Here is a 15,444-nt window from a genome sequence, read left to right on the forward strand (position 1 = left end):
ATAGGTACTCAAGATTGACATGAGATTGACTGCAACTGAGTGTTTCACCCTCCTTTAAAAATGGTATTAATCTAAAAGATAACATCAACTTTGAAATTGGGGAAACTTGGGGTTGTGTTGTAATAAGCAACTTGCCTACCTTCATACAGCGTGGATTTTGTGTACTTTATTGCTTAAAGAAGCAGTTGGGCAATATTACAAATATTAGGAAGACTTAAAAAAAAAAAAAAAAAAAAAAAAAAAAAACATTACTTTATTTTAATCTTTTTTTCACAATATGAATAAATGACAATATGCAATGATATGGTTAACAGGTGTTTCTGTCAGTATATTGTGCAACATAGAATAGCTTTAAAGTTATAATGAATTATTAGAAGTCACAGCCGTAGCTATTTTAACACCCAAAACATATGCTGAGACAAAAAAATAAAGAAGATCAATATATATATATATATATATATATATATATATATATATATATATATATATATATATATATATATATATATATATATATATATATATATATATATATATATATATATATATATATATATATAAAATACTGACAATAAATCCACCCAAAACTTTGAAAATATTTACTTAGTAATTTGTATAAGACAAATATAGTCATATGATATCAAAGACAGAAAAAAATACCAGATGATTAAACAAAATATGCATATGCACAGTCCTCAGTTTTCCCTTCAGATGGCTATCCTGTCAACTAAAATCAAACTAACGAGGCTATAAACAGAATGCGCTATTAAAAGAGATGTACATTACCAAACAACATTTTTTTTCTTTCGTTTTATCAGATGAATTTCTCAATGAGAATTCTGTCACTTTTCACATTTTTATTGTATTTATATATTTTTATGTTTTGATTGAGACGAGAGGGTTTTCCCTTCCCCAGTGGGGACTCAGCTTTCATCCGCCTGTTTTGATTGGAGGAGGATTTTAGAGGCCGGTTTAACAGTTGCGTTGGCCGCTCGCTTCAGATGGGACCGCACGACAGGACAGATGAGAAACTGCTTCCATCTGGAAACGCAGGGAGAGAAGGAGGGTTGACTCGACACAGTCACCGGCAGTAAGACACACACACATCCTACTAGCGTTACATCGCACCGGTCATCATCATTCCGGCTGTTGGAGGAGCAGAGCGAACGTGCGCGCAGAGCAGCTGCACCTGACTGATCGTGGACATACCTCAGTTATACATCACCAGTCTTCATTTAACAGTTGCCTTCGGTACTTACTTGAAGAAGGGAAAAAAAGAAAGAAAGAAAAAAATCTACCGGGCTTTTACGTTTTACTACAATTCTGGGAGAGGACTTTTGCAATGAGGACCCTGCGTCTGGAGTGCTAATACACAGACTGCTCTTGTTGGATGTTGATTGTTGGTCAAAGAGAAGAAGTGACAGCGTTTAGCCGCTGTTGGGACCACCACTGGACAACCGGTCGTGCCTGAAAGTGGTCAAAGGTAGGAAGTGATGATGATGTTTACGACTGTAATGCGCATCAAATCAACGCTGTGTTGCAAGAGCTGGATCCTGAGGGATGGAGAGGACGGGTCAGCCGTTCGCACCAAAGGGTTTCTCCATACCTCAGCAGACAGCGTTTTTTTTTTATATTTTATTTTATTTTATTTTATTTTATTTTATTTTATTTTATTTTATTTTATTTTATTTTATTTTATTTTTGCAGTGACTGCACACCTATTGTAAACCATGCACACTTAAGTCAGTTGAAAATGTGAGCGCTTCTGACATTCAAAACGATTTGCTTTCGTAGATGGAGCTCATGGCTCAGCAAGAAGCTCAACTTTTAGTTTTTTGCTGCTCTCCACGATCACGAGCACGACGTGGTGGGGGTGCATTGCGTTCCACTGAACCTGAGCCAAAAAAAAAAAAAAAAAAAAAAAAAATGACAGAGATAGAGATGATCCCAAATATTCCGCAGTTTAATTTTTATTGTTTATACGACGTCAATATAATCTTATTTTAGGCTATTTGACTTCTTTTCGTAACTTTCGCTTGACTGTGTTTGGCACAACTTTCCATGTAGCTCCATTATTGCGATATCCAGAATAACGATTTCGTCTACTAGTGCACAGCTATGGTGTCCCTGCTTGTTTATTTATTAATTTATTCAAGAAGAAGTTTCCATATAGGCTATAAACAATTGAGGAGGCAATTTTCTCCATCACGAGCTTTTGGTTTGTAGGAATGCGCGTCGCCTGTCGCTGGACTGAATCCACAACGCCTCAGCATTCACGGCGGGGAATGGAGGAGTCGTGCGGGTGGTGAGAGAGCACAACCCCGGGCATAAAAACAGTCATATACCCCCTGTTGTGAGAATCACACCATGAATCATTACACAGATCCTTTTTGAACAATATCGGCTCTGTATTTCCTCTGTAGGACACGCAGAACTTGTCAGGGAGGCGAATTGTGTGTGTGTTTGGATCAGAGTGCTGAGGATTTTACATTTGTAAATTAGGTTTGACATTTTATATATATATATATATATATATATGTTGTCAGGCATAATGCAATGTGATATGTATAAAATGCTGTCTGTGACTTGGTGGCAGTTGCATAGGCCTAACGATAGATATGAAAAGTAGGCTATACGAATATTAAACAAAGATTAGGTCCACATTTCCTTATCTCAGCAATCCAGTACGTATAGATAAATGCGTGAGGATCATTATTATTGATAATAATATGAATCATAATAATATTATTTCTGTTAGTAGTAGTATTAATGATTAAAGGACACCATGTACGCTCGCATGCATTCAATAGAGGGTGCTGTTGTTCTTTTCAGCCCTGGCCCAGTTTGCTTACCACAGTTTTGTCTCGGAGGGCCACTCAAAAAGATTGAGCGCCACCGTCTGTGTTGCTCATGCTCCCCAGGGATGCAGAATTCAATCTAGCAGAGGCTCTGGCTAATGCTGTGGCACTTTGTCAGGATTAACATCTTTCTAGTCAGTGGCTTCTGTTACCTTTGGTGTCACATTACCACCTTGGAGTTGTGTGCGGGGAGAAAAAAAAAATGAAGCCTTGGTAGCTTGCTCTTGCATTGTGTTGGGTGCTGCGCTCTGCTCCGGTCCCACATCACTGCGGGTCGATAGAGGAAGAGACTCAGTCATTTTTAACAAATAAAGGCATTTGTTATGGTGACTCGTGAGGCTTTTCAGAGAGCTCTTTTTTCATCACCAGCAACAGCCAAACAAGGTCTCCGTGCTGAGTTTAATTTTCAGTTAAAGAAAAGAATACCTCAACTAGAACCGATTTCCGGAGCTCATCTGATCAGTCCATTTTCTTTGATTTCAGGTTTCACTAAAGCAGATCTTTCGAAAAGCAAAACCGAAGTTACCACCAAACAAAGAAGTGCTTTTGAACATCAATTGAGCTTTGCTAAAAAATAAATAAAAAAAAGATAAATGAATCTCCACGCTTAGGTAAATTCAGTCATGTTCATGCATGAAGAAAGTCTTTCCGATTCTGCTGGCAGCCTCCTCGGCAGTATGGTCTCATTGTGGTGGTTTCTACTCAGGCGCAGAATAATGATGATTATACCAGCACTTGGACAGGGCCAAGTTGTTCGTGCCAACTGTCTCCAGTACAGGAATCTCATGCCATCTGTTAGTGACCTTGGGACACATAAATACAATGTTCTGAATCTGACTGGTGGCTTGGTACTGTATGAGTGAACTTGCTATTCCATAAAGGTTTTCGAAGCAACACTTTGGGCATCCCTTATACAGATAGCTAAAAAATACTAAATTTGATCATTATTTTTATATACAGTATATATAGCTAGCTTGAACATGGGCCTTCATCTTCAAGTAGAGTGCTCAAAGAGTCATGAAGAGAGTCCACAATTAACACTTTGAAATATGGTGGATGAAATATGGAAACAGGAAAATAAATTGGATGTTTTTTTTTTTTTTTTAAATTCCCCATCAAAGAATTATTAAGACTATTTGACACAGCAGAGAATTATAGCTTCATTTATACAAAGCAGCCTTCATGGTGAACGTGGTTGCACTAATCACTGCGTGGGTGCGTGGAATACATCCATTCAACCTTATGAGGAGCAATTAGCAAAGCAGAAAATCATACACCCCTTTTATATGGTAACTTTTAGAGCAGGGGTGATTTTCTTTTCTTCCTTTCATTCTTTTAATGCTTTACGGTGCAATGGCAAATGGCATTACTCATAATTCATAATCTCACAACTAATGCAGAGATGTTGAGATTGTGTAAAAAATTGCCTAATGAACAACACCTGAGAGAATCTTAGTGATACAGAGATATGTTAGGATAAATTGATATGAACAACACAAGACGGTCCATCACATTGTGTCGGTTGCAGCTTGGTGCTGTTTTATGCAATTTTGTGTGATGTTATCTCACATTGAAATGATGGTAATCTGAAGCCAGTTTATTGTGCTGCTCTGAAAATGCATTGGATTATGAATGAATACACGATTCACACGAATTTGGATATGCTTGCTGGTTTCAGGCTTCACTGTTAATAATCTTCATTTACTCTGGATGGCCTGGAGTGTGACAAGCCAAGTAGATTTTGTCAAAGCAGTTTGGAGATCTTTTTTTTTTTCTGATGTCAAGACCACTCTTTGATCTAGCACTATATCATCATACTGCTTTTTTTCTTTTTAAACCTTTGCCTTTGAAGACCATGATGTAACTCAACCTTCTGTGACTGTTGCATCCTCTATTCTTTTATAGATTAAAAACACGTAGATAATGTACAGCGCATATTTACAAATGATTCCGTTCTCCTGCTTGCACTTGTTTTGCGAATTTAGATGCAGAAAAATAGAATGCCTTCATTAAGTTCATTTATTACAATTAAATACGAGATGCATACATTTAATTTTATCCATGGTCTATCTAGAATTGGCCTTATCTGTGAGATTTGAAAATGTGTTCTGTTGTTGCTTTAATTGCACTTTTTTTTCTCTTAATCTCTTCGGTCCTTTCTTTGAAATGGAGCCATATATTTTTACATACATAGACCTAGTCATTAAAGAAGTCTGTGAAATTATTTTTGTTGAAATGATTCCAAAATACCAAATCGTGCTGCGTTCTCATAGATCTGACCTTTAGAAAGAACGCACTGGTCATAAGTGATGTGGCTTAGTTATATGGCCAATAATAGGCCTGATTCTTCTCTCAGACTTACTTAGCCACAAAACAGCAGATAACATTATCCTGAACCCATTTCCACACAGCGCAATTAGACATGAGACGTGTAACCTTTTCTTCTATAATGCATCCTAAGACAGAAGTGCTTTAACAGCCCCTCCCTCTGTTTTCCTCTCATTTTGAATTCCAGTCGGTCTACAAATAATAAAACACCCGCGATGGGTTCGACACTGTAAGCACAAGACTTTTTTGGTTCCTCACATGCCTTACTACACATAAGGATGACACAATGTGGTGGCATGAATATGGTTTCCTATGCATTAGTTCTTCCTGTCGTTCCATGCAATCCTGGAAGTAAACAAGTAGCTCATTTGAGAGTCCAGATACCAGCCATCTGGTTAGTGTTGCTAAGGGTTTTGTACAGGTTTACATCTCTTCCTGTTGAAAGGGGTGGGAGGATGAACTGATCTGCAATGACACGCTCCATTACTCCTTCTTTGCATCTGCAATAAAGCTAATTGTTGGGTTTCCCCTGTTTAAGCCCAGCCACAATGCACAATCACACTAATATTCACGACACTGAAGACAACCAGCGCGGGCTGCTTTCCTCGTCGACCAATCAGAAAGAGCGCACCGGCACAAATGGATCACAGACAACCCCCTCCTGTTCCTTCTGAAAGTGAACTAATATCTTTTAATTTACAGATCAACCATAGCCTGCAATCAGAGTGTTAAGTGCTCTGGGTTCATTATCTGGTGGCATATGGTGATGCATTTGCATAATACGCTAATACTTACTCCAAACTCTCCTATCTATCACTGCGCTATTGGCAATGTACGATTTTGTGCAATTATTTTCCCTGAGAAGCTCATTGTTCTTTTCTCTAATTAAGTCTTTTGAATGTAATGAAACAATAGCGAAGAACACACCTTGACTCACAACCTGATCGTTGTAATTTCGCACAACATGGATGGGGTGTGTAAATCATAGCAATTTTTTATGTTTTTAAATATTTATTTGTTGCCTCCCAGCCCAGAAATCACCAGAACTAAAAGAAAAAGACAGAGTATGGCAGTCATGATGACAGCGGCTAATGCCTGGCATTTGCCTCCGTGGCTGTCTCTTACGCTTTGCAAGCTCTACGCCATCACATGGGTTTCCGAAGCAACGTTCAAGTGGCTTATTGTTTACTACTTAATGGTAATGAATATTGCTGCAGATTGTTGAAATGCAGAGACAAACTAGTAAAAGGAAATCTCTTAAAATTAGCTCACTTTAAGACATGAGGCATGAAATTGGATTTTAAGTTTGCTGTTGAGAGAGAGAGAGTGAGAGGGAGGGAGGAAAAGTGCATTGCTGTTCTCACAGTTCAATGCCTCTCTCATTGCTTGCTGTCCTTTTACTCTGTTGTATTTCCTCAGAGCTGCTACCTCACCTGTTCTCAATATTTAATGTGGTGGAGGGTCTTTTGGGCTTGTAATGAAGTGGAGGTCAAGAGCTTCCTCCAGCTTCTTTCCTCCAAACTGCCCCTGTAAATGTCAGACGGCTGTGAGAAAGCAGTCTGAACTTCCCCCCGTCTATCTCAGTCAGTCATCTCTTTATTTCTCTTCATCACTGCCCACTCTTTTGCTCCCTCTATCTCCGCCAACCTTCGTCAGAATTCATCTCAGAGCCCTGGCCTCCACTCAGCCGTATCCTGGGCTTTTTCCATGTTATATTACCACCTCATCAGCCTTTTTCTGTCACTCATCTCCCCTCTACTACCCTTTTTTTCTTATCTGATGAAAGTCGGAGAAAATCCTCCAAAAAACAAAACGATTTTGACACGTGTGATGTGTATGGTTATAGATGGCCACACAGGATGTTTCTTTTCAACAGAGCTTTTTGTTTGTTTTGTATTTTTTTGTGGACCTCAGAGGACACAGTCATTTCTTTTGGCAGAAATGAAGAAAGATGTAACTCATCACCTCCCGGACTTAGTTTTCCGTAATCCTGGCCATTTTGGTGGCCTTGATAAAATATTCATCCCTTTAATCCCTAAGCTGACACAATGGTGTGTGAAGAATCAGGCTATTTTCCATTCCACTGACCATCTGATGGGCAGCCTTCTCTAAAGACCTGGCCACAATGCTAGCGTTTGGCTGGTTCACTCAGAGAAAACAAGAGGTCCAAACCTAGCACCACTGGGGCTTTGTCAACAGTGAATAACAAGCAGGCCAATTACAACTCAGTTACCAAAAGAACAGTGGAAAAGGCTGTGAGTAACAGCAACTCCCAAACGATGAGAGAAAACTAGGTTTATGGAACAGGTGATGAGGAAGATAAAAGAATTTGTTAGATAACCTGGTGGGCCAATTTTTCAGGCGAGGTATGCGAATAAAGGCTTCCAATTTTTGTGTTTATACATAATACACAGGATAAATTGAGCTTGGGAGTTTAACAAGTACCACACGATAACCTTCTGCAGTCCTTGGCACTCATTGCTGTGTATCCCTGATCTCCAAGGTCTCATATTAACTTTTGGATGGAAATCTGTCTCGAATGAATTATGGTGCAAAAACAATCCCAGGGGTTTGTAATCAGTAATTTAGTTTACTTTAGCCAATCGCAGGGCCCCAGATCCAGGCTGTGATGTGGCCCTTTCTCTGCCAGGATCTGTAGACTTGAAAAGATATGTAAATGATATTAGTTTCTCTATTATACCGCTTAGATTTTTTTTCTTTTTTTTCTTTTTTTTCTTTTTTTTTCAGGGAATTATATTAGGACAAGCTGCATGATTGATTACATGTATTTATCTAAATTTAACTATCTAAAGATCTCATTTCCTCAGAGAGAAATTGCAAATAAATCAATAAGGATGTTTTCTGAAAGAAAGAAAGAAAGAAAGAAAGAAAGAAAGAAAGAAAGAAAGAAAGAAAGAAAGAAAGAAAGAAAGAAAGAAAGAAAGAAAGAAAGAAAGAAAGAAAGAAAGATGTATGAACTCAATTGAGTTGGAACATCTGGTGTTCCAAAACTCTTTTGACGTGATATGCTAATCAATTTTTTAGTCAAAAAACCCCACAAAAAAACCTGAACACTAAAAAGAGTAGTGGGACAGTCCCAGCACATGTTCTCGGATCCTGCTTTTCCTTCCTATTGACGTTTTAAAGAGAGAGGGGCATTCAGTCATCCAATCTCTCGAAACGCTATTTGTGTCATTTTTGTCTTTAACCCTGAGATCAACAAAAATAGCACAGAATGAGTGAATAATTTATTTATTTCTGCTTCTAGTGGCTGGGTTAATGGGAAGCGGTTTGGTCACAAAGGCATACATTTGTAAATGAGGCAGATAAACCTTTGGGTAGACAAGGAGCGTTTTGTTTGACACAGGAATTCTGTTGTTGGCTGTTTTGGTTGTCAAGTACTCTGGGAAGGCAGGATGTGTACTGGGCCTACAATGGGCCTTTCAGCTAAGCATCTCAGATGCACGGCGATGCTGTCCCGCCTCCTTTCACAGTGCCCTAATCTCTTTATCAGGCAGCCACAATGGCGGATTCAGTCTTCAGCCTTGCCGATGAGATCAAGACCAGGAGGCAGACGCTTCGAACTGACCAGTGTCTAACCTCAACCAGTCTCAGAGCAAAGTTTTCACAAATGCTCAAGGGTTATAGACACATTGTGAAAGTTAGAAAGATATGAAAATCATGAAAACAACAGCCTGTACTCCTAGTATAATATTATACTACTAGTATATTTACAACCTGTACTACCAGTATTTTTAATTATTTAAATTGTATTGTTCTACTTCAAGTATCAATTTTATCTTTTAAAATGGCTCCAGCAAATGTTACATTCCGTACCTTTTGAAAATATTTTAACTGATGAATATAATAAGACATTTTCCATAAACATAGTGACTTTAGTAGGGTATATTTCTCTTTTTACAACTTTATACATGCTAAGTGTAATAATTCCTGATTGATTCCTGATCATTTTAACCCTCAGGAGTCTAGGCTGTTTTGGAGCCCTTTAAAAGTTTTGACATGCTCTGACATTTTGATAATCACTCATCTTGATATATTTTATTGCTACTTATATGTACTGTTTGTATGTTTTCTGTAAAACTAACCAAAACACGTACTAAAAAACTTAATTAAAATGAACAAACATGAAAACTGAATGCACCAAAAAGGAGCGTTTATCCCTCTATCTCGTGGGCCATTTTTATTTAGTGCCTGTCAATGTGTGTTTGCATCAGTAAACTCATTCACACTCCTGCAACCCTCAGGAATCTACCAGCATTGCTGTGCTACCTCTGTAGCGCAGACATTTCCATTCCATTTGTGGGGTTGTTTGTCTTTGACGCAACAGCTTTTCTATTGCTTATATCCTTTCTGAATCATTCTTCACTCTCGCATCAGGAAAAAGCATTAAGGCATATTAGGTTTGGCTGGATCACTGTAATGCCAAATTGCACTTAATTTCACACCTTTGTAAATTCTGTTGTGTCGGGAAAGCTCTTTTTAGAGCTCTTTCTGTCACGGGCAAGCTCTGTAGTAAATAGTTTGGGGCCTCAGGGACTCGTCCAGCCTGAGGTTTTAATTGTTATAATTTAATGCAAGGGTGTCCACATCCTGTTGACCCCTGTTTGCTGGGCTTTGTAGGTTACAGTAAAAGGAGAAATGATTTCCAGCTGCCTGACATTGTGGGTGGCCCATGGGTGGACACTCTTTTTAAGGCAAGCAGCCGCTTCCCTTTCTAATTAGGCTGTTGAACATTAGCACTACAACTGTTGGAGGAGAAGGGAAGTAATGGCCTTTTCAGTGGGAACGGCAAAGCGCTGTACACCGCTTGTCACTTCGGCAAGGACACAGGGCTCGCGAAGGCCAGCAAGGCGTTCATTAACATGACAGTTAGCCTGGCGTCGTAAAACCGTACCAGCTTGTAATTGAGGAGCCCGGCCCCTGCTGAGCGGCTAGGACAGCACGGTGTACAGGGGGACCTAAACTACAGACCACCCTCAATACAGATCCCACCACTCCCACGAAGAGCAAACAAGCTGTACTTCCTTCAACTGTCATGTAAAACACTGTCCTTCATTTTATGCCAGAAAGACCCGTTCCCATCCGCACAGTCCTTTGTTTCTTCGCTTACCATTCGCCCATTCACCTTCTATATGCACCTTTTACCCCAGAGCAAAGCATCTTTTCTTTGATGCCCACTCGTGTGATTGCTGACCTGACAGCTGTCTGTGTTTGAATGGCTCTCCTTGGTAACAGTCTGGAATGTGTGTATGAAAGTGCTAAAGCACCGACTGTGCTGCCTAGAGAGTATAATATCCGTTGCTTATGAATTGCATCATACACTTCTTGACGTTATGTCAGTTGTTACATACCGTTTATATAATATACTAAAGTAATTCGACTTGACTTATTTCTTTATTCTGTTTCTGCTTCTGCTCCTCGCATACGTGCTTTGATCAGATCATTTGCCACTGAAATTTAAGAGCTAAAGAACTCGGTTTGCTTTTAGCGCAGAACTCTGCTGTGTTTTATACGGGGACAGATCAGGATGAGCCAGTGCGCATTGTTTCTCAGAAGTGTCTTAACACAGAATTGAGGCATGTGCGTCACCAAATGGGGGATTTTAAAAGCACTGCTCCGAGCAGCAACGGAAATGGGAGATTTTGAGTGGCATGAAAGCTGACAATTCTATAAGTTCTTAACTTAGAGGTGTTTTTCTGCTTCTGAGGGTTATTTAGGGCACAGCGTATTGTCAATGGAAGTGGGGGATTGATAGAGAAGTCTGAAACTCGTGGTTGCAGACAGGTTTTTTCTTCTTATTCCCTTTAACCTGAATTGTAGGTCAAGTCAAGAATTGTTTGTGCAGGGTTTTAAAAAAAAAAAAAAATGTGTGTGGTTTCAAATGAGCTTAACAGAAAATGTTCATACCTAGTATTAAGATCAGTGATACATGATAATCATGGTCTAAAACATTTGTGTTATCTGATCACTGATCACATAAACACTAATCGTTCCAGATGCGAGCCACATGGTAAACCACTAAAAATAAGGTTTTAAACCCTGCCATGTTTAAAATGTATTTATATCTTAAGACATATTTTAGGCTAGCTTTTAGATAGTTTTAGTCTCTTATTATGCATAGTCTTTTTGTTAAAGCTATTATCTTGTTTTCCATGTAAGCAGCTTGAGAAGTTCACTTTAAAGGTGCCATATACAAATAAAGTTAGCATTGTTATTATATTCAGTGTCATTTCAAAGTTTTTATAGCTTTATTCACATGCACTAATTTGCTCAAATATTACACTGAAGATATGTCAGCGTTGCAAAAGATTTCAGAAACATAATGTTCTTTTGAACTGTCTAATCATCAAAGAAGTATGAAAAAAAATGTTTATCATATTTTTATTCATGTTTCCACATTATACAGCACAACTCAAATCAGCATATTAGTATGATTTCTGAAGGGTCATGTTAAGCTGAAGACTGGAGTAATGATGCTGAAAATGCATCAGGAATAAAATTCATTTTAAAATATGTTCATATAGAAAACAAAAATTGTAATAATATTTCACATTACTTTTTTTACTGTATTTTTGATCAAGTAAATGCAGACTTAGTGAGCTTCTTTCAAAAACACTGGCATACTTATGTGTGTATAATACAAGTGTCTGCTAATAATTTTAATTTATTAATTGTAACCTAGTTGAAATAACAATCTGTCGCAAATGACCAATTGTGATCGGGTCACCCAATGTGACATAACCTATGATATTTGGGTAATAGGGGAGAAAACTTTTAGAAAAACTCTTTTGCAGTTTTGCATTCAAGACACTGTGATGAAAGATGTTATGTAGAGTCATTTTTTAAATTATTCTTAAAATGTATTTATTTATTTTTGTCCAATGTGCAGTTTGTACAGCAGTGCCAGCCTCTTCCCAGTATGCACCCATAAGACATTTCTAAATGCAGGTGGTGAAGGCAGGCAGATGCAATCATTTATCACAACCTTCTGTATGCAAGCAAAGCAAATCCTGAGGCTAAGAACGGAGAGAGAGGGGGACGAAAAAGAGAGCGATTTACATGCCTGTTGAGGCCACGTTGACAGATATAGTCGCCTCTGAGATTAAATCAAAATCACAATGAACACATCTGATACTAACACAAAGCTCGACGAGAGCTACATTATTAACATTGTTATTCATTCCGTCATCCAGTTTTTCCACCTCCCGTCCAGCCTGAACAGAAAACATTATTGCTTGGATGGAGGGTGCCCAATGGGTCATTATGGGTCAGTGCAGGTGTCCCTGGAAATCCTGTTGGGTAGCTATTCACACTGAGGTGGTAAGACCCACTCGGGCCATTTTCCCCCGGTCCCCGTCGTCAGTATGCTGCAAACACAGTCGCTCAGTCCCTCCGTCGGAGGTGGCTTTTCAATTACTGAGCGAGGCTGCGGGGGAAAGGCGCTTGACAAAAGCCATGACATAAACCATTTATAGTGCGGCTCCATCATGGCCCCAATGCCAAACCGGGCTGGACGGTTCATTTAAAAGAGAAATTAATCACACATGGTTTCAGGCACACAATAACAGATTATGACTGGCTAGTGGCACCTCGCTGAGTCCAGGGATACAATTTTAAAAAGACACTTAAATCTGTGGAGAAATGCATAGGGTTTGTGCACCCCTTGAAAAAAAGATTGTAGGCCTACGAATTTACCGAAATCCAGAGCTGCAGGTAAATAATTTCGAATGAAAATGAGAGGGAAAGGGGGATAAAACGGCACATTCAGTGTTAGTCAGTAACTGGCTAAAGTGACGCTACAAACAACATTATTCAGCAATATGACAGTAGCTCAGCTCTTTTCCGAACACTAACAAGGAACGTTTTATCATTCCGTGTATTGTAGGGGAAAAAAAGAAGAAAGAAATAAAAAATCACTGTATTTTTTATCATATTTTATTATGCCTGCAGCTTTGTAAAATAAAAAAGGATGATCAGAATGAATCAAAGCCATAATTTAAAGGAATCACTGAGCAATTAAATGATCCATTTAAATTCCTGTTGTATCTTTTTTGAAGTAATATGCTTAGTTAAACATGCTTAGAAGAAGAAGACGAAGAAAAATACGTTTTATTTATATAGTCCTACCTTTTCGTAGCTCAAGGTCGCTTTACATTGTACATTATAATAAATTTACCATACATTTTACAATACATTTGCATACCCACAATGCACATACATAAGGCCACATATGGCCACATTATCAATAATACATATTAAATAGATATGTACTTAGCTGGGTCTTGAAGATAGACAAAGATTATATGAAGTGTAAGGGGTAGTGAATTCCATAATTTAGAAGCATTGACACTGAATGACCTTCAACCAACAGTGTGCAACCGAAAATGAGGAATGAACAAATTACCAAGTTCAGATGATCTAAACTAAAGGATCGAGCAGGGCAGTAGGAGTAGAGTAGATCAGACAGATATGGAGGTGCAAAACCAATTAAACCTTTAATGTTAGAAGTAATGATTTAAGATGAATACGTGATGCCACAGGAAGCCAATGAATATCATGCAGTAGAAGAGGAATGTGATGTATATATAGTAAACTTCTATTATATATATATATATATATATATATATTTTTTTTTTTTTATTTATTTATTTTTTTTATTTAATAGCAGTATATGTCAATACTGTTCAAATGTTTGGTTCAAATGTTCAAATATATTAATACTGTTAAACTTTTTTTTTAAGAAAATAACTTTAAATGGGTTATGAACTTGCTTTAAAAACATATACAGAAAAAAAAATAAACTAGTCAAATTATGACGTTTGGATGGTTTGTACATTCAAAAACATCATAATGAATAATTCATAGACTATTTTCTACCCTGGTTTTGAGCCTATCTCTTGAAACACCCAGTTTTTATGGGCATGCCACATTGAAGACCTTGAAGTAAATGCCTAATGCTACGACTGGATAACCATTTCGCATATTATAATGAGCTTTGACTCCGTCAGTACATGTGGGAATATGGCTATAACTGCGAACCGTGCGTCACTAACACATACACACACGTACGAGCATTAGCTTCCGTGATTGTATTGTAAATACAATGCAATCGTATATACAATAAATAATTTAAATACAATATAAAAGCAACACACATCAAGAAAAGAATGTTATTTCACTATTTAAGATACATTTTGTTAGCATGACTTGAAAACAAATAGCTCCAGGACGTCGGGCTTTGCAAGCCCTAGCCTATACATGTCCTAGTGTGATTCCGAATCACATGACAATGAACCAACAACACCTAAAATTGCATACTTCCACCTGTGGCAGCGTGGTAAGTTATGTTTAGTTAGACAGATAATCAGTAGATATCAAATGATCTGAAACAATGCAATAATGTCACATAAGAAAAAAACAAAAACAAAACAACAACAACATTAGTATGTTGCACCGTTCCGGTCAGATCCAGCACACAGCATTTTTTAATATTTTGTTTTATCTCATTCTGTCTGCAAATCCTGACTGTTGTTTACAAACAAATCCAGAGTGAAATTAAGCGAACAAACGCACAATGTCTTCCCCACTTGAGCAAGTTTATTCTGCATGGTTAGTGTTTGGAATTTTGATCAGGTTTAGCTCAATGATGTTTATCTAAAGATTTATACTTGAATAAATGCTGTTCATCAATGAACCCTGACATATATGTATCACAGTTTACACAAAAATAGTAAGCAGCACAACTTTTTTTCTGTGTTTTTAACACAGAGATTAGTGTACGTGTTAACTACTTTTTGTTAGTAACCAAACTACGTAGTTAACTACTTTTTGTTAGTAACTAAACTTCACTTTTAAAAAAAATATATATTCTTATTATAGCATCACAATCTATGGTTCAATGTGTTTCTCCAGTAGTGTATTATATTTTAGGTTACGCACATTGAGTGTTCAGTGTAATATATTCTCTCATTATCACTGAATTCTTACCATAACTATGGAAGATTACTGTGTCTATACCGTCAGAGTATGTGAGTCTGCGCTCGCTTTCATTAAACCACTGGAATAATTCATTTTCATGAATTATTCCATATTGTAGTCTGCTTAATAATTGGGCAAATGATTGTGGAAAGAAAGAGATGTGGGAAAAGAATGACAGTGAGAGCCACTGAAAGACCAAACTGAAACTGAGAGTATGAGTGATAAAAAGAATGACAGAGGGTGTCTGGGCAAAATGACC

At 37.9% G+C, this 15,444-nt stretch overlaps 1 protein-coding gene across 1 annotated transcript in view; it reads left to right on the forward strand.

Moving 5' to 3' along the window:
• The first annotated feature begins 984 nt into the window (after window positions 1-984).
• cdh11 (cadherin 11, type 2, OB-cadherin (osteoblast)) overlaps window positions 985-15,444 on the forward strand; it is a 59,229-nt gene continuing 44,769 nt past the window's right edge. The window contains exon 1 of the mRNA XM_067437969.1: window positions 985-1,483. The gene's annotated coding sequence lies outside the window, so the exon portion shown is untranslated. The remainder of the gene's footprint in view (window positions 1,484-15,444) is intronic.

This window comes from Pseudorasbora parva, chromosome 1 (genome assembly GCF_024679245.1).
Source record: "Pseudorasbora parva isolate DD20220531a chromosome 1, ASM2467924v1, whole genome shotgun sequence".
In the NCBI taxonomy this organism is placed as follows: Eukaryota; Metazoa; Chordata; class Actinopteri; order Cypriniformes; family Gobionidae; genus Pseudorasbora; species Pseudorasbora parva.